The 23,906-nt window shown below is 39.9% G+C and overlaps 1 protein-coding gene across 1 annotated transcript in view; it reads right to left on the reverse strand.

Moving 5' to 3' along the window:
- LOC122809226 (semaphorin-6D-like) overlaps positions 1 to 20,605 on the reverse strand; it is a 955,253-nt gene extending 934,648 nt beyond the window's left edge. Inside the window, exon 1 of the mRNA XM_044080542.1 lies at positions 20,318 to 20,605. The gene's annotated coding sequence lies outside the window, so the exon portion shown is untranslated. The remainder of the gene's footprint in view (positions 1 to 20,317) is intronic.
- Between the last annotated feature and the right edge of the window lie 3,301 nt (positions 20,606 to 23,906).

The raw sequence follows: 23,906 nt of genomic DNA on the forward strand, positions 1-23,906 counted from the left end.
GTATTTCATCCAAGGACAAGGAGGGTCATAACATCCATGTATTGTTCCCTTATAAGACTCATTGCTGAGTACAATGTCCCTTTTGGCATGTACCTCACAAAGCACATGCAGCAGCTGGACAGACCACAGAGGTTCCTCACCAAAGGATCCAGGGCCTCAAACATCTACTTAAAGTCCTGTCCCTCTGTCTCTCTACTCAGTCTCAGAGACTCCTCAGAGGTGACCCCGGTCTGGCATACAAAAAAATCTCAGAGCCCACCTTGATGGGACTGCGGCATATCCGCATTCTAGCTCCACTGGAGTAACCCACATGCATAACTCCATAACCAGGTCTGTGACATCAATAGGATTTCATGGGAAAGATGCATGTCCCAGAGACTCCCCCTTGTGTGGAATAGACTTCCTCTCCACGGCAAGCAGAGTACGTCATTATCCTTTTTTTATCCACAACTTGGATAACTGGAAGGGGAACACAAAGTACAGCCCTGAGATTCCGCCTGTGTCCCTGCTGCAGGGGGCATCGGGTGCTGACTTGTCAGAACATAGGCTAAATTTTTGGCTAGGCTTGTAAGGGCCTAAGGGCCAATAGCCTACTAACTTCCTATGATCCTCTGAACAACAGTTAAGCATTCTTGGTTTAATACTTTTAGGTACTATTATTTACAGCCGGGGTGGTGCAGTGGTAGGATTGTCGCCTCACAGCAAGAAGTTCTCCAGTTCGATTCTCGACTGAAGAGCCTTCTGTGTGGAGTCTGCATGTCCTCCCCATGGGCGAGTTGCATTCGAAAGACATGTGTGAATAGGCATGCCTTCATTTAAGGTTGGGCATCGGGCTGTCACCTCGGCACCATAAAAATCTACTGCTAATCATTAGCGTACCAGAGTTCCGCTGTGGCAACCCCTAACCGGGAAAAGCTGAAAGAAGAAAAAGGTACTATTATTACACTCCTCTGTGATAGTCTCATAACGAAGCACTTTAGTCACACAAATAAACCATCTTGTGATACTTAGAATCAGAACTTGATACAAATAATTTGCATTTAAAAAACTAAATTAGCTGTTGCTAGTTCTTTATGATGATATCCATGGATCCCAATACTGAGAACACAAACACCTGTAATCCAGAACCACAGGGATTTTATGAGAGCTATTTAATTTGCCACATCACAGATTAAAATGAATACTGTCCTAGAAAAATGACTGGTTTCAGTTTTCAAAAGATCCCTTCAAGAAGGGGGAATAACAGTGACCGATGCCTAAGCTCTGGTCCTTCAGTCTGTTTTCAACTGCCCTTGTATAGTTTAATGAATCATTTAAGAAGCAGAAAATCTATTGCTATACAAAACTGTTACTGTGTACAAAGAAATTTAACATAGGACTGAAAAATTAATGTCCTGGTGAGTCTCTACATTACATTGTTCAAAACCTACTTACAGTACTGTCTAACTATAGTTTTGCCAGGTATACACACACACACACACACACACACACACACACACACACACACACACACACACACACACACACACACACACACACACACATACATACCCAACTAACAGCTTCTTTTGTCAGCACTGAATCACAATTCCTATGCACCAATCTAGCCTCAGTTCTCCAAAGGGTCAAACTAGGTGTTTAAAATCTCACTGCAAATCCAAATAATTTTTAGGAATGCCACATCATTTGATTCACCAGAACTACCCTGTAAGTGATGGATTCATTCAAAACCCCAGAGATGCAGCCAGTGAAGAAGGTTGCTCACCTACTTATTCCATCCAGTCCCTAGAGCAGCTAAACAGCAAATTCCTTCTCACGTTCTTCTCAATCTATTTCATTCCCTTTCATAACCATGTTTCTGGAGTACAAGGCATTCCAGGAACCAAACATCTAGCCTGTGAGAAATAGATCTTCATTTCCAACATGAACCACATTTTTATACATTTGCCAAACATGCCCTATTCCCACTAGACCATTTTAACATATAGATTTTACTCAAGCCTCTTCTACAAAATCCCCTATACACTTACTCTCCCATGTCTTTTCTCCTGTACAAACTATGCATGTTTTAGAGCCAACAACATGTACATTAACTCCCATTTTCACCACACCTCTGACCATCGCAGAAGTACCTCAAGTATCCTAATGCCTGTTCTAGGGTAAGGTTTCACAAGTGTCTATCGAGTACTTCTAACATTTCCCACAGTTCCCTGTGATGTACCCCATAACATTTCCCCAGTGCTCTACATACGCTTGCCATAGCCTTCCAAAAATAAAGATGTCATCCCCTACATATTTTAATGTCCACACTTAATAGCATCATGTAATCCCTCTGCACATTTAGCAGAATTGGTCCTTTGTACAGCTACACTCAGACAACCCGGTTTAGCTATTTATACACACACCCATGGTGTTTTATCTGTATTCAGCCCTACTTCACATGGTGCAATGGAAATCTGTGTTTACGGATCATCTACCAAATAATCATCCTAAGGCCTATCTATACTGCCTGTATATGTTTAAAAATATTAAAACAAATTCCTATTAAATGATCTTAAGTTTTTATAGCAAGTTATATATTCTGTTTGAAAACCCTAAAAAGCTGTTAATCATAATTTGGTACACCACTGTAACACACTTGCAAGATGGCATATTCTTCTGGTCTATATGGTTTGCTGGGAGCAAAACTGAATAAACAGGACATATGTACTGGCATCCCAGGAAAGAATCTTGGTTCACAGGACTGCTGTCAGCCAGAAAATAGAAAAAAAAATGATCTGATGTCTGCAAAAAGCAACGCTACCTGCATTCTGGAAAGTTGTGCCTGAAATACACTCTTAGAATTAATGTTGCAGACTCTCCTATGGGAATACAGGATCAGAAATCTGTAGACGAAAATAACCTCTGTCACGATATGAGTGGACAGAAATATGGATTTCAATGGGAAATGAGAGTTGCCTTGGCCTACCATCTCTACCTTTAAGCTGTCAGTCCTAGTTAACTTACTGCCGCTAAGTATTAGGATTATTTACAACTGTACTAGGTAGCCTTGAATTTTCATCCGGAGGTTGAAATATGTATGATGTGGATGGTACTGGAAACACACCAACATCATTACCTAAGATGACAAATCATCTCACCAACAGCTACTGTTCATTGCCAAAAAAAGGCTGAAAAATCAGAGGAAACAAAAGTCAGTTTACGTTTTTCGGACAGATAAAGATCCAGAAGTGGAAGGTGACTGGAATGAGGGTGGAACCCTCTCTAATGAGGACTGAGAATGGAGGTACTTCATTTCATGGTGTGCTGCTTACAATGAACTGATTCTTGCATAAATCCACATTTGCGATGCAGCTCCTTTACTTGTATACATACCTAGAAGAGAACTGAAGTTCAACGCACAGACTATTACTAAACAGTACAGCAATGCCTCATTTACTTATTGTACGCTATTACTTGAAACATTCATTTTCTAATACCCTCATTATCGCACTCAGGGTTAAAGGCAGTCAAAACCTATTCCAGCAAGTAATGGGCAAAAGTCATGGAACGTACTGACTTAACATACTGCACACTTACTGTTGGAAATGCTGCCCAACAGCAAACACACATGTATGGAGACTAAGGCATTGCTGTCAACTGCCCAGATTTTTGCTCAGTTCTTCATAAAATTTGTGGTTTTCTGGCAAATCACTGAGGAATGAAATCACCAAATAATGACACATTTGAGTTTCAGACTTGATGCATGCTAATACAAAACCTGTTATTGTTATCAACTTTCTAACTTTATAAAAGTAATAATTAAAAATATGTCACTTTTTTGGCCTTTGTCCTCTGCTGTTTTAGGCTTGACGAGATTTTTTGCTCTAGGAGGTTGACAGGTATACATTAAGGGATATCAAGCCAACTATTAGCAAGTTTTTAGAATGCATCTGGAAAGGGAAGACTCCAGCAGAAACCTACATGGACAAACGAACATGCCATACAGACTGCCAGAGATCAACCTTAGCCAGGAACTGAACTGGGAAGCCAAGTGCTGTGGGGCAGTGACTCCAGTTGCAATACTGATGTACTACCCTTTGGTTTTTTACTAATAACAACAGCACTTCTTTAACAAAAAAATTAGTATACTACATAAAGCTTTGAACAGGACAAATCAATGGAACACTGAATATTTTAAATGCCTTGTTTCACTTACAAAATTACAAAAATGAGCTAAAGATAGGTCTGCCACTACTTTTATATGTGGTCCCTAAGTTGTGGGTTACAAAAAGTTGAAAATAGAGCAACATGTTTTTATTACATGTAAACTTAAGATTCCTCCCATTCCAAAACGCAAAGACCAAGGGGGCGAATGGGTTTAATTGTTGTGATGAGTGCCCTTGAGACAGTGATGTGGTTCTAGTGTTGTTACTTTGAAATAAAGTATTACAACTGAAGTCTACTCTGCCCATCTTTGATCATTCTGCAGATAAAATGCATACTCATATTGTATACAGCAAAACAGCAGCAGACATCCCCCACCACAGTCATGAGACCATCTGTCCTGTGGAGGGGAAAAAAATCCTTTACTACTGCCATGAAACAACATCATGTTACAGCTATCATATACAGAAAAGAATGCACCAGCTGACAAATGCAAGAAGCAGACAAACTGGTAAATTGTCCCACTTTGGCGCTTGTCTTTTATGGAGTAGTGCCTTATGAAATTTGTTGCAGTACCTTCAGGAGTTGAATAAGTAACAGACTGCTAGACAAAGTCCGTTGTATATTTTTTTAAAGCCTTGCAGGCCGTTCAGGAAAAAAAAAAAAAAAAAAAAAAAAAAAAAAACACCCAAGACAAGGTTCATACATTTAAAAAAAAAATTCTGGCCTTTAATATACATTTCACTTTATGAAATCTACAACACATAATCTAATTTGTGAATCAGACCATCTCCAAAATGTACATATTTCCACAGCAACATTCAATGTTGTTGTAAGCGTACATGTATTGCTTACTAACTTGGTTTATTACTGTTTGTTAACTGGCATAACCCACTACATACACTTTTAAAAATAAGTGATACTGGAACCAGCCACTTAGGGTAGTGATACCTACTGTGAGGAAAACAAAACCAAGAAGATGAAGTCTTTTAAACTACAGTATAACCCATGTATGATAAAACAGGAAAGCTCTGACTAAATGTTAGCATAATTATTTAATCTTAACACCTGAAATAATACATTCTAGACTGACTATATTTCCCCTCCTTCTCAAAACACAATATACATCTACATCAGGACATGTTAGCCACCTGTTGCTACATTCAAACCACAGTACAGACATTTGATGGATTCATGCTGTCTGCATCTTTTGCAACATTCCAGCCATATCAAGCCCACTTTCATGGTTTTGTGGCCAGTGACTACCTCTATGCCTCCAAATATAAATGCTGTCTTACTATGTCCTACACTCACATGAAATATTTATACGGTAACACAAAAATCTCTTCTCTAAGCAACATGTGACAGCATTTATACAGTGTAATGAAGTTGTTGCTCTCTAGGTCTCCCCTACAAATCGGTCTCTGACCCACTTGACGTAACCTTTTCTTGTTAAGCTGTAGACACTAAATCAGAGGCAAGAAGCCAAGGAATGGGCAAGCAAATAACAGATTGACCATCGTGTTCATCAACAAATTCTTACACTGTACTCTCCGACAGTTTGCTCCACTAATGTAACCAATGGCTACGAAAGGGAATCACCAAAGAGAAGAGAAAAGTCACACAGCCTAGAAAATAAGGTCTCAACCCATCAATATGCCACAACAGGAAGGAACTGGGAGTCAAAAAGCATAGGTATCTCCAGGCAAACACTCAGGAGACAGGATAGATTTTCAGCCTTTTCATTTTTTCCAGAACTGGACAGCAAAATAAACCATAAACCTGCATACAACACCTTGCAAAAGGATTCCAGTACACTGCTATATGGTACTGAAATTTAAAATGTGAGGAATGTAATTTGTACAGTATAATTTAGTATCAGAGGCAGCTATACAGTACAGAAATGACCCATCCATCTTTTTCCTTCCAATGAGGGGAAAAAAAAGTGTTTCTGGCACACATAAATCTGCAACACAATTATCTACAAAGCAAGCTCAAACTCACTTAAAAATGATACAAATTAGACTAGAACCGGCTGGTCCATGGGTGCAGGAGTGCTTTTCCTGGTTACAAAAGGTCAATTTCAAGCTAAAGTTTGTGTAGTAGGCCCTGCTGAAGATGGCGAGACAAGATGGTAAAGTACAGTTGTGTAAAATCTTACCATAACGGTAGACATCCTTGCCTTCACCGCTGCAGTATTCATTACTATATGGGATTCCCTGCTGTGAAGCCCTTCATCCGGTCAGTCTACCATTGCTTTAAGGTACACTGAACGTCTCCTACACACTCCTCATGTAGTGTAGGGCAAAAAGGTGACGTTCAGGTGTACCATCCTCAAAAATGATTGCCAGAGTAAGAACAGCAGTCCAAGGAAAACCAAAAAGCATCTACATATCCAGGAAAGTGTTAAAAAGAAAAAAAAAGGGAGATGAAGGGAGGAACTGAATACTGCAGCTGTGAAGGCAAGGACATCTACTGTTATGGTAAGATTTTACACAACTGTAGTATGTCTTTACATTCACTGCTACAGTATTAAATTACAAATGGGAGACTGCCAAAGCTCAAGAAGAAACTTAGAAGGAGAAAGAAGCAGTAGAGCCCCCTAAGACATGAAGAAAGGCATTAGCAAAATCAACGCTAGCTCTGGAGATACCATCCAACTTGTAATGTTTGGTAAAAGTATGCACAGAAGTCCAGTAGCTGCTTCAAGAATAGAATTATAGTGTCTGAGCCCTTGAAAAAAGCACCAGAAGAAGCCACAGATCTAGCAGAAAGAGCCTTTACAGAAAGGAGGCTCTCACCATGAAAAATGTAACAAAAAGACATAGCCTTTGAAATCTAAGTAGAGGCAGTTTGCTTGGAAACAGACAATCCTAAAGACCTAGGATGAAAGGAAACAAAACTGATCAGATTTTCTGTTAGCTTTAGACTTATCCAAATAAAATCTGAGCTGTCTATGCACATCTAAGGTATGCAGCACCCTCTCACTGTCAGATTGCGAAGAGGGGGAAAAAGTAAGCAAATTACTAGACTGATTAAGTGACAACTCATTAACCAAAAGAACGGCACAAAAGAAGGATTAGTACACAAGGACACCCCGTCCTCATGAAATATCAAAAAAGGTGGACAAGCCATAAGGGTTTGCAGCTCCAACACCCATCTGGCAGAAGTAAGAGCTAACAAAAGAGCTACCTTCCAAGAACAATATTACAAGGAATCTGAAACAGCAGGCTCAAAAGGAGCCCGAGTCAATTTCTCCAGAACGAAATTAAGATCCCAGGGAGGAGGAACAGGGTCGTAGGAGGACTAATATTACGGATGCCTTTAAGAAATTGCTTAGCCTCAAATCTAGAAGCTAACGGGGGAGTTAAAGGCTGACAAGTAGAAAGAGCTAAGTGTGCCTTAATAGAAGAATAGGCTAAACCAGCACTGAGCAACTCACACAAATGAAAGAACCAAAGGAACATCCACAGTAAGTGGGTCCAAGTCACTAGAAAAACACTAAATAGAAATCCTCTTCCATTAGGCAAGTAGGATTTCCTAGTAGTAGGCTTCCTGGCCTCCTGCGCAGCACGTCCTCAGAAAAAAGATGTCTAGGAAGGATCAAAACCCTATCACCCACTGTGTCAGTTTAAGGGTGAACAGATGGGGATGGATGAGAGATCCCTTGTCTTGTGTGAGTAGATCCACCCTGTGAGGTAACTTGTGATGACTGCCTTTGGCTAGATGCAGAAGTAGAGGGAACCAGTGCTGTCACAGCCAAAAAGGAGTCACCAACAAGATATTGGAAAGCATCCTGCTGAATCTTGAACAAGACTGTTGGAATGAGAGAAAGAGGAGGGAAAGCATAAAGAAACATCACCTTCCATATTGAGTGGAGGACCTGCTCAGAGTGTCTGCGACAATGTTCTGATCTGAAGAAATATAAACTGCCTGAAGAGTCACTTGATACTTGGATAGCCAGATCCCATACCAGAAGTGCCAGCTCACAAAGAAGGAAATATCTTGTTCCCCATATTTGTTGATACACCACATAACTGTGGTCTTGTCCATGAATACCTTGAGAGACCCCAGAGAGAGAGAGAGAGAGAGAGAGGATGAAAGGCCTGAAGAGCCAGCAAAAGAGCTCTCATCTCGGACGTTGATGTGCTCCTTCTGCTGACAAGGTGACTGCACTCCTTGAACCTTCAGGGAGCCAAACGTTGCTCTCCATCCCACATCTGAAGAGTCTGTGAACAGATCCTGAGAGGGAAGAGGAAGATGAAAAGGAAGCCCCAGATTCAGAGACAACTGCTGAATCCACCATAGAAGTTCCCTCTTGAAACAAGGGAGAAGAGAAACTGTAAAGTCTAGTGCATGCGCATGTTGAAGTCACATTGACTTCAGAAACCACTGGAACGTCCTCATGTGAAGTCTGGCCAGAGGAAGCATCAGAATGGTGGAAGCCATGAACTCCAGACCTCTGAGAACTCCCTGGCTGTAATGTAGGTCAGGGGAAGAGTTTGAAAATAAGAAATGAGAGTTGAAGCCTTTGGAGGCAGCAGGGATGCTAGCACTGGCACCGTCGGAATCCTGCAACCCAGAAAGACATGATCCTGAGGAGGAGTCCAGGAAGACTTTTTGAAGTTTATTGTGAACACCAGACTTTGAAAAGTAGAAATGGTAAAATGAAGATTTTGAAAAGGACCTCTGGAGAGAATGCCTGAAGCAGCAGGTCATTCAAGTAAGGAATAATTTGGATCCCTTGAATCCTGCAAAAAGCAATCACAGGAGTGAGGCATTTGGTGAACAGCCGCAGGGCAGTAGAAAGGACAAAGGGCAAAGCACTGAAAATGTCAAAAAGCAGAGAAATGTAAAAACCTCATGAAGAGAGGATGGATTGGAATATGGAGATAAGCATCCTTGAGATCCAGAGACACCAAAAAGGCCTGAGGTAGCAAGAGAGGAAAAAGGGTCTGAAGGGACAACATCCGAAAGGAAGTCATCTTCAGAGAGGTGTTTAGATGAGAGAGGTCTAGAATCAATCTCCAAGTACCTTCTTTTCTGGGCACTAGAAACATTCTTGAATAAAACCCCTTCTCTCTTTGGGAAACAGGCACCTCTTGAATAGTACCCCGAGACAAGAGATCGCGAAGAACCTCTGGGGAAAAAAGGAAGTTGTTCCCAAGGAGGCTGAAGAATGCCCATAAAAGGAAGATGGAAATTCCACACCATGAAGTACCCCTGACGAATGACTGACAGAACCCAAGAATCCTGGGTGATATGAAGCCAAATAGTAAGAGAAAGAGAAAGGGGAAGAGAAAGAAAGAGGAACGTGGCTGGTAACAGGTGGACAGTCAGACAGCATCTGGTTTGTCAGGAAAGGAAGGCTTCTGAATCCCTGCAGTATGAGTGGCCTTAGCAGGAGGAGCCTGTTTACCACCAGTTTTACATTTAGCAAGAGGTCGAGACTGCCTATGAACAAAGAATGGCTTAGAAGGGTAGTTTCTCCACAATGTAGGCAAAGGGGAAACATGTTTAAGCTCATGTAAAGCCTTCCACTTGTCCTGAAAAGACTTAAAACAAACCAGCAGTTGCTTCCCCAAACAAAAGTTTATTATCCAGCAACTTGGCCTTAATATCATTGGGTAAAGGTTGAAGCCTAAGCCAAGAATACCTCCTCATTACTGAGCCAAAAGCAGCAGCCCTAGAAGAGGCATCTGCTGCATCATAACTACATTTAATAGAATGATGAACTACTTGAGATAAAGTCCCTAGCAAGGAAAGAGCAGAAGATTTACTCTGAAGAGTCTGGAATATCAGAAAAAAAAAAAGCTGACAAGCCTGAGAAAAAAGAGTCAACACATTCCTAGACATATGGGTCTGATAATTAAATAGCCCTAAAAGCTAGGGTAGCAGAAGTATAAACCTTCTTACCCAGCCTCTCCATGGTTCTGCTGTCCTTGTCAGAAGGCAGTAACTTGGATGCAGGAAGCAATTGAGACAGATTATCAGAGGCTACAGACACCACAGAGGGGTCAGCAGCTGGACATTTGAAGAAAAAGAAACAGTCCTCAGGCACCCTATAAAATCTATCAGACTTCTTATGAGAGCAGGGGGCAGAGAATCAGGCACTTTAGAGGCATTAGAAAAGATATCTAGTAAAACAGGCAAGACAGGAGGAATGGTCGCAGGTTTAGGAGATTCCATCTGCAGTAACTCATAGTATCTCTTATGGATATCAGAAACCTGGGTACAATCCCACTTAAAAATTCTATCATGCTAGAGACAGTGTCCCCAAAGGAAATTTCCTCAGGAGGAGTATCTGGACTACTAAGATTCCACCTCCTCAGACCCGCAGTCTAAAGGAGAAGGAATCTGTGTAGAATAAGTAAGGGATTCTTCATCAGAATCCAACTCTTCCTAGGAAGAATTTAATTCCCTGAGCTTTTTCGGTGAAGAAGACGACAAGAAGAGGAGCAGGAATTGAAACCCCTTGATAAGGCCTTAATGACAGAAAAACATTACATAACCCCCAAGTAAAGGCCTGCCACTCACTTTGTGGGTCCCTAGAAACAGAAGAAACACGCATAGTTTTCAGTTTCCTTTTTAAGGGGACGTCCGTCCTAGAAAACTGAAAAGGCCTTGACTCAGGATGGCAGTCCACAACCGTAGTAGGAACTTCTTCCCCAAGAACAAACTGCTGAACCCCCCCCTACACCCCTTGAAAACAATCAACCATGGTTCCCCCTGAATGTCTGAAAAGGACACCTGCAAAGCCTCATCGGATGTGCTACCTGCCAGATCCTCGCCAGCCACCAACCCGGACACAGCAGAGGAATCCGACAACACAACCTGGCAAGTCTCTGGGTTTGTAATAACCTCAGGAGAAAGCCCCAGCAGAGGCTGGACAGTGGAAGATTCTGGTCTTACCTTTTTCACCTTCTTCCCTGATGGCTGACCCTTGGGGCAGAAAGTTCCATCGACAGTATCTTTAGCAAACAGCCTAAGATGGTGGTTCTCAAGATACAATGAAAGTGAAGAAAGCCCACTACGAAGGGTTTTGGGGACAAATCCCAGACAAATAGAACATGACACATAGCCGCGAGAAGTTCATAGGCAAAAAAAAGGCACTTATCGTGGCAGTCTTTATGGGGAATCTGTCTCCCACACTGGCATTTACCCTTCCTGGTTGACATTAACCCCCCCCCCCAACAGCACAAAAATGAGTAAAAGAACAAAACCCCAACTGGGTACTTATCTGCAACAGTGAGGACTTTAGCAAACAGGAGAAATCACCGGAGTTCCAATAAACAGAAAATAAAACAGATGAAGGCAGACAGATGGTTAAAAACAGCATTCAGACTGGTGGCAAAAAAGTTATGAGGATGGTACGCCTGGATGCCACCTTTATGCCCTGCGCTATGTGAGGAGTGTGTAGCTGACATTCAGCATACCTTAAAGAAACTGTAGACTTTGGTAGACTGGCCAGACGATGAGCTTTACTGCAGAAATACCACATAGTAATGAATACTGCAGCAGTGAATGTAAGGATATCACCTGACACATCAAATGCCACTAGTCTAATTGTAGGATAAAGGTGTTTAGTAAGGGCTCTGGCCTCAGGCAAAGACGCAAGGCAACAAAATGTGGGGTATGGGTGATGGCAGTCCAGGAACCCAGTGTCTTGCCTTCTAATGAGCAGTCTTAATGTCCTACTAAAGCAATGTAAAATTATGCACAGTCAGGAAACTAGTAAAGTCCAGTTAATCCAGACATTAAATGATGCCCCCTGCAAGGCCTGCCACTCTGTCACCAGTTACACAAAAAAGCAGATGTGCCCCAAGGCCATTACACCACTTGTCAGAGAGGAACAAAATGTAATGGCAAAAAAAATAAAGAAAACTGCAATACAGTCAAATGAAACACAAATACTCTGTTGCAAAAAATGTTTTGCCGAGAGGAAAAACTGCACCACAAATTTATATTTAAAAATGGCCATTAATTATACCATTAGGAATCAGACTTGAAATATAAAACAGCTGGACTGAGCAGTGATAGAGCAATCAAAATGTGGTCTGAGCAACTTTGAAAATGGTAAAATAGGTTTTCTTTTAAACAAGAAAGAAAGAGTAGCCACTATACAGATGAGAGCTCATGATTTTCCATCAGATGCAGAAAGCACATTAAAAACACTGAGGTATTACTGCATCCTACTTTAACTTCTACTGAAAAGTGAGACACCACACAGACTGAAATAATTGAACTTTTCCAAACTACAGCAAACAGAGTGAGACAGATGTACAATGATGAAAGCAACATATAATGGAAACTTAGATAATTCATTAGCAGACATTTAAAAACGAAATGGCAGCAAAAAAGTCCTACAAAACTACGTTCATAGATCCTTTTCACATTACTTGACTGCTATAATAAACTGCAGAGGGCTGTCAGATTCCCAGGTAATGTCTGGGAAGCTGCAGGAAGGGACCATTTCTTATTTGTAAAAATCCATATTACACAGTATAGACCACGTAATGACAAGCACCTTTTAAATCTGTACCTGAAAGGTAGCTCTTCCACAAAGCTTTTTATACACACTATAAATTATTCTAAATCATATAAAATTGGCTAAACTGACTACAGAAATATGTGTTTTTAACCTTTTAATTGTACAACACCATATCAGACCTAGTTAGCTAATACTGCTAGAAAAATATAATTTCTGGTTTGCCAATGCCATTGCAAAATTATATACAAGATTTTGACACCTCTATTTCTGCATGGGACTTCAGGTCACCACAAGAACAACAACAACAAAAAAGATCCCCAAATAACAATTTTCCCTTCCTCCACTATAGCCTTCATGTAACCCAGTGGGGTGTACACTACCTTGTAAGCAGATAAACTGAGCCATATCTGCCTTTAGGTGGGGTAGGTGAAAGCTAGAGATACCGCCAGCCAAGTAGTCAGGTAAGTAACAGAAGTGGATTTTTAAAGTCACTTAGTGAAGGCCTAACTACGTCCTGCCTGGCCAAGGATACAAAGTTATGCAGTATACATATATGGATGGATGACCATGCAGTCATACACTTACAAGTAACATACTGCAGTGCTCTCAAAGATGCACTTCCACACACACCATGGGCAAGCAAATACAAACCTCTACCAAGGATACCACTTTAATAGGTAGTACCCAAAGGCAGAAGCATACCTCTCAACTGCCCAGATTTTTGCCTCAAATTGTTGGTCTTTTCCTCATAAAATCTTAGTTCTCTGACAAATCATTGGCATGTCACTGAGGATTAAAGTTAGAATTTAATGACAAGACATTTGAGTTTCACACTTCACACTATTCAGAAAACTCATGCTAATGCAAAACCTATTATTCTATTAACTTTCTAAATTTGTAAGAGCAATATTTAAAAATTGTCCCTATTTCTGGACATTTCCCTTATTATTTATGGCTTAGTCCAGATTTCTTGCTCAAAGAGGTATGGGCAAGAGCAACCTTATTAGCCATTTGATCACCTTTCGACCTCCAGCTACATGGAGCCTTTCATAAGAAACACTACTGTTGGTAATACAGACAGGAAACTAAATGCTCTGAAACAGCATGCTAGCTGTACCTACAACAAATCATTTTAGTGGCTTTAACTCACCTGAAACAATTAAATTTACCTCAGACATACCAGACCCCCAAAGTTTTATTCTGGCTCCCAACACAAATATGGTGTCCAAAACAATGAAGTTCATAACAGGAAAAAAATAGCACAAAATGAATTAAGAGAGAAAAGAAACATGCATTGTAGCCCCCCACCCTTCAGTGCTCATGAGGGGTTTTGTCTCAACACTCCTCTCTAAATCTACTACTTCAGAGACCATTGTGATTCACAGGGGGGTGGGGGTACAAACAAATTACAGAATTCACAAATACAATGATAATTCACAAACATAGCCTTAATAAATGCATAATCTAAAATATAACAGGCACTACTTTCAAAAGAAGTTCAGATTATCGGTTTACCCAATAAGACTGGAATCTAGTGTTTGCACTGTTAGTAAGCTACTCCTCATGTTTCTGTGTAGCTTTTAGACACAATAAAACACTGAAATCTGTCCTTAAAAAATGCAAATACAATTTTATGCAACTGTTTGTTTTCTGATGCACCACCCAAGGTCAATTAGTACTAGACTCTATCCTGGCAACTAGTATGCATAATGATTACGTAGACAACCAGCCTTGGGTGAGATGCTTTTCCATCTAGTAACATGGGTGTATGGGTACAGAATGTATACATACAAACACAAGTACTCGCATGCATTAGCAATAGCAATAGTAAAACAGTTTTTCACTGTAAATATAGGTTCCTAACTGTACCAACAAGCACCACAAAACAGCTACTTAGAAAGAATACGGATATGCAAAATACACACACTATACATCAGCTTTCCCAGCAGAATGTCTAAGTTAAGGTTTCCTTGTTTATTCTAACAAAAGAGCACCCATAATTTCAGTGCACTCATCTATTGCTTATACAGCAGCATACAGAGTGAAAAAGACTACCACAATTGAGGTGGGTTATTACAACAAAATAATTAGGTCTACCTCCCTCAATGAATACACACTTAAAAAGGATCCACAACAACAGAAAAAAAAGTAGTAGTAGTAACAGCATTCAGTGGTAACTGCACCCTCACCCTGCACACACTTCTTTTGACTAGCAGTAACAGCATTCAGTGGTAACTGTACCCTCACCCTGCACACACTTCTTTTTACTAATAGTAACAGCATTCAGTGGTAACTGCACCCTCACCCTGCACACACTTCTTTTTACTAATAGTAACAGCATTCAGTGGTAACTGCACCCTCACCCTGCACACACTTCTTTTTACTAATAGTAACAGCATTCAGTGGTAACTGCACCCTCACTCTGCACACACTTCTTTTTACTAATAGTAACAGCATTCAGTGGTAACTGCACCCTCACCCTGCACACACTTCTTTTTACTAATAGTAACAGCATTCAGTGGTAACAGCACCCTCACCCTGCACACACTTCTTTTTACTAATAGTAACAGCATTCAGTGGTAACTGCACCCTCACCCTGCACACACTTCTTTTTACTAATAGTAACAGCATTCAGTGGTAACTGCACCCTCACCCTGCACACACTTCTTTTTACTAATAGTAATAGTAACAGCATTCAGTGGTAACTGCACCCTCACCCTGCACACACTTCTTTTTACTAATAGTAATAGTAACAGCATTCAGTGGTAACTGCACCCTCACCCTGCACACACTTCTTTTTACTAATAGTAATAGTAACAGCATTCAGTGGTAACTGCACCCTCACCCTGCACACACTTCTTTTTACTAATAGTAACAGCATTCAGTGGTAACTGCACCCTCACCCTGCACACACTTTTGACTAATAGTAACAGCATTCAGTGGTAACTGCACCCTCACCCTGCACACACTTCTTTTGACTAATAGTAACAGCATTCAGTGGTAACTGCACCCTCACCCTGCACACACTTCTTTTTACTAATAGTAACAGCATTCAGTGGTAACTGCACCCTCACCCTGCACACACTTCTTTTGACTAGAAGTAGTAGTAATAGCATTCAGTGGTAACTGCACCCTCACCCTGCACAAACTTCTTTTGACTTTGAGTGCCGTCTGGAAGTTCCTCCATCCACATCAAGCCAATTAATAAGCAATTCTGAGACTCAAGACATGTGTTTCCAAGTTAAGTGGAGCATAAAATACATTTTATCCGTGTGTGTTTGCACGCGCATTATGTGTATATTATGCATTTTATTATGGGGCAATGACTACAACCGTATTAGACTGAGAAAGGCACAAAAATGTTCTTTCAACTAAACAGGAACTAGCATCAGAAGAGAAATTAACACGGTTAATCACATAAGAGTTATAAATAGGCAACTACATAATTACAGCTAGAGACAAACAGGCACATATTGTTCCCATAACATTCAACATCATCCACTTCATTCACATGAGAAAGCAATTTTTATACATGGAATCCTAAGTTCTATAGGAGGAAGAACATGTCTGAAATGATGAAATACAGCAAGTTTTCTAGAAAAAAAAAATGTTTTCTACAATCTAAACATTTCTACTTATTCTGCACATTACTTCTGACGCATGACTGCCTAACAGGGTTAAAGAAAACGGCAGTGGGGGGAGGAGGAGTAAAAAAATCAGTTGAACAGCACTGGATAGTAACATCTGCATTTGATTTTGTTCTCTCTCTTTTTTGATGGCTAGAAAAAACAACTGTTACTGTTTGAAGACAATTGTTAAAATACTCTTTGTATTGCGTCTTTGACAGATACAAGAAATCCAGCAGAATTTTTCTATCCAAGCTTCACTCTGACATTTTACACATGCAGACACTCAAGTCTAGGGACAGATTTTCAGCTAGTCAAATTGAACTGCAGAGTTCTTAAAACAAAACTAAACATATCAACAGACATCGAAGATCATTGTCCACAATTTCCAACATAGACAAGAAAGAAGGCATCTACTGCTATCAACATTTCCGAGAAAACTATATATATGCAGTTACCTATCACCCCACCAAAATGCAGTCACACACCCTGAAACACTGAACTGTTGCAGAAGTTTATTTCGTGAAAGCCTCATGCGAACTGATACTGAGAATTATGATAAGAAGTCCATTACACACTTGTACTGGGCACCACTTCTGCTTCAAGCACCACTGGTACCAGACAATTTATCTCACAAACAAGAGTTTCCTCCCTTTTCCTCCATCTCATATACAGTAAACAACTATCACCTCTTCCTCCTCAACACACACACACACACACACACACACAACCATTAGACCTTATAACCTCTTACCTCCAGAATCTGTAACAAATCAGAAATAATAAGGGTCAGCCAATAATAATATTATCAGTACTATTAACTTGACAAATTGATAGTATAAGAAAGTGTGAACTAACAATTACTTTCTGAAGTAAAAAGTTTATAACTAATTACTGTCATTAATTTATGAACTGTAATCCACCAACTTTCTTCCCAAAATTACCAGTTTTAGGAGGAAGTACGGACACTCCTGAAAAAAATCTAATGTCTACATCATTTAGATATTTTGCCAACACTTTTTTGCATAAATTACTAGCATATCAACTCAATCCACTTCTTACAAATAATGTTTGCACTGAACTTCCATTTCTTCCTTATACATCTGTTACTGTATTCTTCCTCTTACAGGCTGAAGTCACACACTGCACCCTTCGTCCACCACTCAAAAACTGTAAATACAACCGTGTTTCGAGTCATACTTTCATGGGACTCATTTTCTCCATAAATCTGACACATAAAATGCGAGAAAAAAAAACTGTCTGCAGCTCCATTCCACTCCCTCCTGTATTGAGTTTTACTTATGAATTCCAGATCATGAGTGAACTACACTTCTACATGTTTTCAGATTTTCCATCAGCAATGGAACTGTATACCATCTGGCATACCTCAGTTTCTCAGATATACAGGCACTTCCCCACTATGAAATCCTCACACAGTAACAAAAGACTTCTTCCTCTCATTCTGATAACAGTAGGCCATAGTCTCTTAACATGCAACTAAGGCTATAATTTCAGCTTTTTAACATGCCATCATAATGAAGCCCCCACACTACATGCACATTTTTTCTTATACTTTGCCACCTCCTCCAGTACAGTGCTTTGCAGGGATCTGTTTACATCTCCTAGAACTGTTCAGCCCACTACAGTCTGCTGCTGCTAGCCTCTGCTGTAACCCATGTTCTCTCCACTAACTACTCTTCCACCTTCTCTCAGCAGCCTTCAACAAGAATCCTGCATAACTATATAATGTTACAAAGCTCGACCATCCCTTCTCATGTTTACACTATAATCACTTTTATAACTGCTCAGATATTACTTGATTTCAGTGATTCTACTTCCAAACTATTACTGTAGCTCCTGTACTCACATTAGCATGGCTAATGATATGTAATCATTTTCCAGTCAGATTCTTTACGCTCGTCTGCTTTCGCACCTACAATGTTAGCAAGACTACTCGAATCTCAGACACAGTTTGGACAACTCCATCTACTTGCCCAGTCGTGACTCAAACCTTATTTTTCACTAATTCTTTTCTTCTCACAGTGGTCAAGCAGGGCTCCTTTCTACTAAAATCCCACACCAGCATAGAAAACCATTTTATCACAATTGAAGTGTTCCTAACTCACAAGTCCTTTGATCTTAAATTAAGCTACTTGACAATTTGCAATGTATATCAACAATTGAAAAAGCTGGAGTGTGCAAGAATGCAGTACTAAATCAAATGGGAAATTGAAAAGAATGTTTCCGAAATACATTCATTTTCTACTCATGGAAAGGATAAACTTCCACAATCCAGTTTTGAAAACAAGTTCACTTTCAACAAAGAAGATAAAAGGATGAAGAAAACAAAAACAATGCTGGAAATAAAGCGACAGTGCACAGAAAGCTTTCTTTAAAACATATGGTTGTGTAAATCTGGAAAATAATCTTTTTAGATATCTTTGAACACTTTTGCCTTATTATATTAAAACATAAAGTGTCAGACAGTATTAACTTCAAAGGTGTAATCATAATTATTCCCCTTTTTTCATTCAAGAAAAAGGTTACTGACAGTCTCCCACCTCTTTTTTTTTTCCCTTATGTGTATACCGGGCTCATTTTACTACTACCAGCCTTCTTTCATGGCACAGTGAAGTTTTTACTTATTCATCTTTCAAAAGGGCAGCTCACATGTACTGTAGCCAAACACATATTTTCAACTAAATGTAAAAGCATTACTTAAGCATAACCGCTTCTCCTACTACAACCAGATAAAAAGTCTGATCACTCTGTTAAAGAAATAAGACCCTTCTCTTTGGGGCAATGATAACGTTTAACAAAAGAAAGGTCGCGTCTGTCATGCAAAGCGGTTATATTTCTTAGGGCTACATAGTTTTTGGAGAGGATCACAATTTACTCAGAGCGGTATGTCTCAAGAAGGTTCCCGGGGCAGTATCAGTCACATTTATTATACTCTTATTTTTGACTGTATTTTTCCCACCTCCCTGTCTGAATACCCAGCATAATTCAGGCTGTGATGCATCACTATCTGAATTTATCTTGATTTATATCGAAGTGCTAGAGATGAAGTTAGTTCAGAGTCTTAAAGCGCTTCGGAAGGTTTCGAAACGCAGCCCTTCCAACAGGGCACATTTTAAACAGCCTGTCGGGTGTTGTAAGTGACAGCAATATAGTGCTATCCTAGTAATAAAAATGTATATCAGTCGTGCGGTACATGAAATGGAGCGTTTCCCAAATGACTAACAACGCCGTCTTCCCAATTTCCCTACTGACCCCCACGCTAATGCCCATGCAATCCTGTCCAGTGGCAGCTTTACCTTAACCCTAATACAACACAACACAGCTGCCAGGATCTCTTTTACAGTAAGTGCATTCAGTGAGGTCCATCAGGCACCCAAGCAGACTCCATGAAACCATTATGTTTTCTCCTTCGGAAACGCTCCACAACCGCTAATTAACGTCCAGTTGTAAATCTGTGCAAATTGTTGACAGTTTACATGCATGAGAACTGTCATGAGGGTAGTTTAAATCATGCAACTGCAGACAAAAGGGAGACTGGGACACTTCACATTTGCAGTAAATTCTGCACATCTAGTCCTAGATGCAGGAGTAAGGATGGGCAGGGCTGTGACTGTCCACTCCGGATGGCTAGGGAAAAAAAAAAAAAAAGAGGTGCACATCAGGTTTATGAAGGAGAGACAGTTTGTCCAAGCTGGTGCTTAACACAAAAACTCCACAAGCGCTGCAATCCTCCTTTTTTACAAAGCAATGTGCTGATACCCTGTCCCCAAAAAATGTTTCTGCAGCAGCAAAAACAAAAAGGAGAAACAATGCATTATGAGCAATTTTCTTACAAAGGCCACATCATTTCTGAAAGTACTCCAACAAGACTCCGTTAAAACGCACTTAGGCTCTGGTGAAGCTTCCGTGCCAGTTCCTGCTATATTCAATAATGCAAACAAAAGTGTATGCCAAAGTAAGATGCTGGCACCACATTCATTACTGAAAATTTACATAAACAAGCAGACAACAACAAACAAACGTTTAAGCTTACCTTCTGGAAAATAATAAAAGGGTCCAGCAACAATACTATCCAAACCCCCTTAGGACACTACGAGTACAGTACCGAGGTGGTCCTTGGTGGGGAGCCAAAAGAAGACAAAAGAATAAAGTAAAGAAGGCAAGTTCGCTCTAATAATCCCCAGACTTCGTCGCCACCACCCATTGAAACTGGAGTTAAACCCCAGCAATTAAACAAGCAAACGCATTCAAAGCTTCTGAAAGCAGGATCAACAAAACCAGTCACACGCTAAGGCTTTGCATCTGTCTGCTTTAGGATCAGATTTCCACAACCACTGAGAGGAAATCGTCGCCCCACCCATCGCTGACTGCTGCATTCCACGCCCCTCAGCCTTTAATAGCAACGCCCACTTTCCTCTTGGCTCCCTTGCACCCTCCACTCTCCGTCTGGGTCCGATGTTCTTTGCCCCGCCTCTAATTCGCATTCTGAGAAAAGCCCGCCCGTTTTGAATGGGGAGCCAACAACAACCTCAGGCTTGATGCTTGAGACTTGCAGAAGCTACACTGATCGGCCCAGCAGAGGGGCAGAGGCAGCAAAGCACAACTGATATTAATTTAAACAAGTTTCAAGCCTCGGCGCTGTACTGAGCGCCCAAAGCTTTTCTTAAAGCTGTAGCACCTTGTGTGAAATTGATTTGGGGGGATTTGCTTATATCAGCATTCGTTGTTGCGTACCCCGATCACTTTTCGGTTATTTGTATTTTTATATGATTTATATTTCTAATCTGGCTAACCTTCCCAGTGAAATGCATTCCAATTAAATATTTTAAGTTGTACGTTGTGATTTTTTTTTATATCCCAATTTTAATTTAGCTTGCAGGCTTTTCGCATACAGTATGATAAGACTAATAGACGTATGACGAGCTCACGAGTACATTTCAAAGAAAGTAATATCCGAAACTCATAAAACCTACCAATTAAATCCCAGCTGCACCAGCGTTGAGTATCTGAAAAAAGACCACCATCGTCTTAGTAAAAAAAGTGCCACCAATTATTTTGCATCCCTCATTTCACAGGACAGTTTAGTTCCTGCTGGGAAAACTAGATACCAAGAAAAATCCTGCTATAAAATACATTTCCACATTATTCTTCTAAAAATGGTTCTGTAATCTGTATTTCTTTCTTTTTCTTAACCAGGTTAAATGAACTAGTTTGGAGACCATTTTAAGCTATGTCCCGATACAAACGTCAATTCACATTAGCATTCACTTACAGTATATTCACAGTAATTCGTTGTTAGTGTAAATTTAGTATCATGTGTTACAGAATGTAAAAAAGAGGTACAGCATTTCGTCTTCACTCACAGTTAAATACAATTACAGATTGTACCCGGTGGCAGTAGCAGAAGAAATAACGCACATCCTTGGTGTTATGAGGCCTGACAGCACAGGCAGAGGGCTCTACACCGGCACCCCTCAAAGTGTATTTCCTCCATAACATGCACTCTGGAGGGCATTCTTTTATTTGGAGAATGGGCTGTCTGTTAAATTTTGTATTTTATTAATGTAAAATAGTTCATCCACTTAATGTTTCAAACTTGCTGTAGCATATATAATTGTTGTTGAATTATTTTACATCTAAAAAAAATAGTTATGTAAGTATTTAATGGCTACTCACAGACTTACACATGACATAAACATGTACACACACATTCAAAAGCACAGACAGACCAGCACACATAGGCATATAAACAAGCACTGCTGGAGTACATTCTTGTCTGACTTTTTCAGAAAAAAAATTGTTGGTGCTAATGTTCCTAGTGGCTTTCAGCAATCTTTTATTATGAAGATAAAATGAAATCCTGCAGAAGAGATATATTGCCTTAAACTTCATTATCTTTGCATCTTTCCTTGTGCTTCAAAAATTTTTTCAGAAAAATTTTGCTAGTGCTAATGTTCCTAATGACTTGCCAGAACCTTCTAGGTTTCATCCTGTAGGTCAGTATGTAGTGAGTGTACATATATATATATATATATATATATATATATATATATATACACACATATGGATTCACTTCATAATCTCGAAATACTGAAATCTCAAATTTCAGTATAAAGCCATGAAGCCAAAAATCCAAAAACCTGAAATCCCAGAAGCGCGAAATTTAAAAATGTGTTTTCTACACTAAACATACCACAGACACAAACACAAACATACACCTCCCTTCACATACACAAACACCTACCCTACAAACAAGCAGGGGGGGCAAGCCCCCTTCACCCCACACCCCCCTACTTAAATATACTAACTCTGAGGTCGCACTATACAGGCAAACACACAAAAACACCACCACACAAGCTACATTACCCCTCGCACACACACATCACACTAACAAAACACAGACACACACTAAAGCCACTACCCAAAACCCGTAAAACACAAACACTTACCTACATCTCCAACCACCCACTCACACACCGCAACACCTGAACCATTAATTCAAAATCTCCGAACTTTGGGATTTTGAATTTCACGCTTCTGGGGTTTTGGTATTCTGCACTTTCGCCCTTCTGGTCTTGGGCTACTGAAATTCGGGATTTCAGTAGTTCGAGATTCTGAAGGGAACCCATATATATATATATATATATATATATATATATATATATATATATATATATATATATATATACATACATACATAATTTTGTCTTTATTGGTATTCCTCCTAGTGATCTTTTTAAGTCTGGTTTACCTTGACTTTTGTTGTCCTTCATCAATTCAAGCCAAAGCTTTTAATTCGCCTTTTTAGATCAGTATCAAACCAAGTAACAATTTTACCTGATTATTTCTGTCTGTAGAATGGAAAAAGCCAATTTTAAATTGGTGTTAGTATGTTGTATAAGTGCAGTTGCAGGATCCTGGTATTTATTAACCTGTTTCCACTTTATAAGTTACAGCTCATCCACCCATATGGTTTCACTTGCTTCAGGTTTTGTACATGTTAGTATGAACATGGGTGCTCGCATTTTAGTTTTAAATTTCCATCTAAACATAATTGAACAATGTTTGTTCAGCATAGATTAGAGTATCTATAATTTAGATAATTTATATATGAGGCTTGTAATCACATTCTCCAGTAGAGTACATTTAGCTGTTATGGGATTTGACTTAGTACCTTCTTGAATAATTTGGGTTACGTTGTTTAATATGTTTAAATGATATTTCAATGTTTATCTGCTGTCTTAAATGGCTTTATCCAGCCATGGTTTAAGTCACCCACTACTAACTATACAGGGGTGAGTTTGGAATAATGGTTAAGGAATTTACCTCTCACACCAGAGGTAGAGTTTGATCCTCCTCAAGGGAATTTGGCTAGGCTTAAAATGGCCCACAAGGGCAGTTAGCATAGTACTTGGCTACTAACCTATGAACCTATGCTTTCCAGTAGGTGAAGGTACATTAGTTATGCTTTATTTCATTAGTTTGATGTTAGATAGTGGTGAGATATACAGTGAAGCTATGACAAGTTTTAGATTACCTCCACCGGCATTACTTGTTATTAGTATTCAATTTGGACTGGAGTAAGAGGGAGTATTACTCGTTGGTATTAGGGTAGGCTAGAA

The sequence above is a fragment of the Protopterus annectens genome, chromosome 8.part0, assembly GCF_019279795.1.
Source record: "Protopterus annectens isolate FY-2018-M chromosome 8.part0, PAN1.0, whole genome shotgun sequence".
NCBI lineage: Eukaryota > Metazoa > Chordata > Ceratodontiformes > Protopteridae > Protopterus > Protopterus annectens.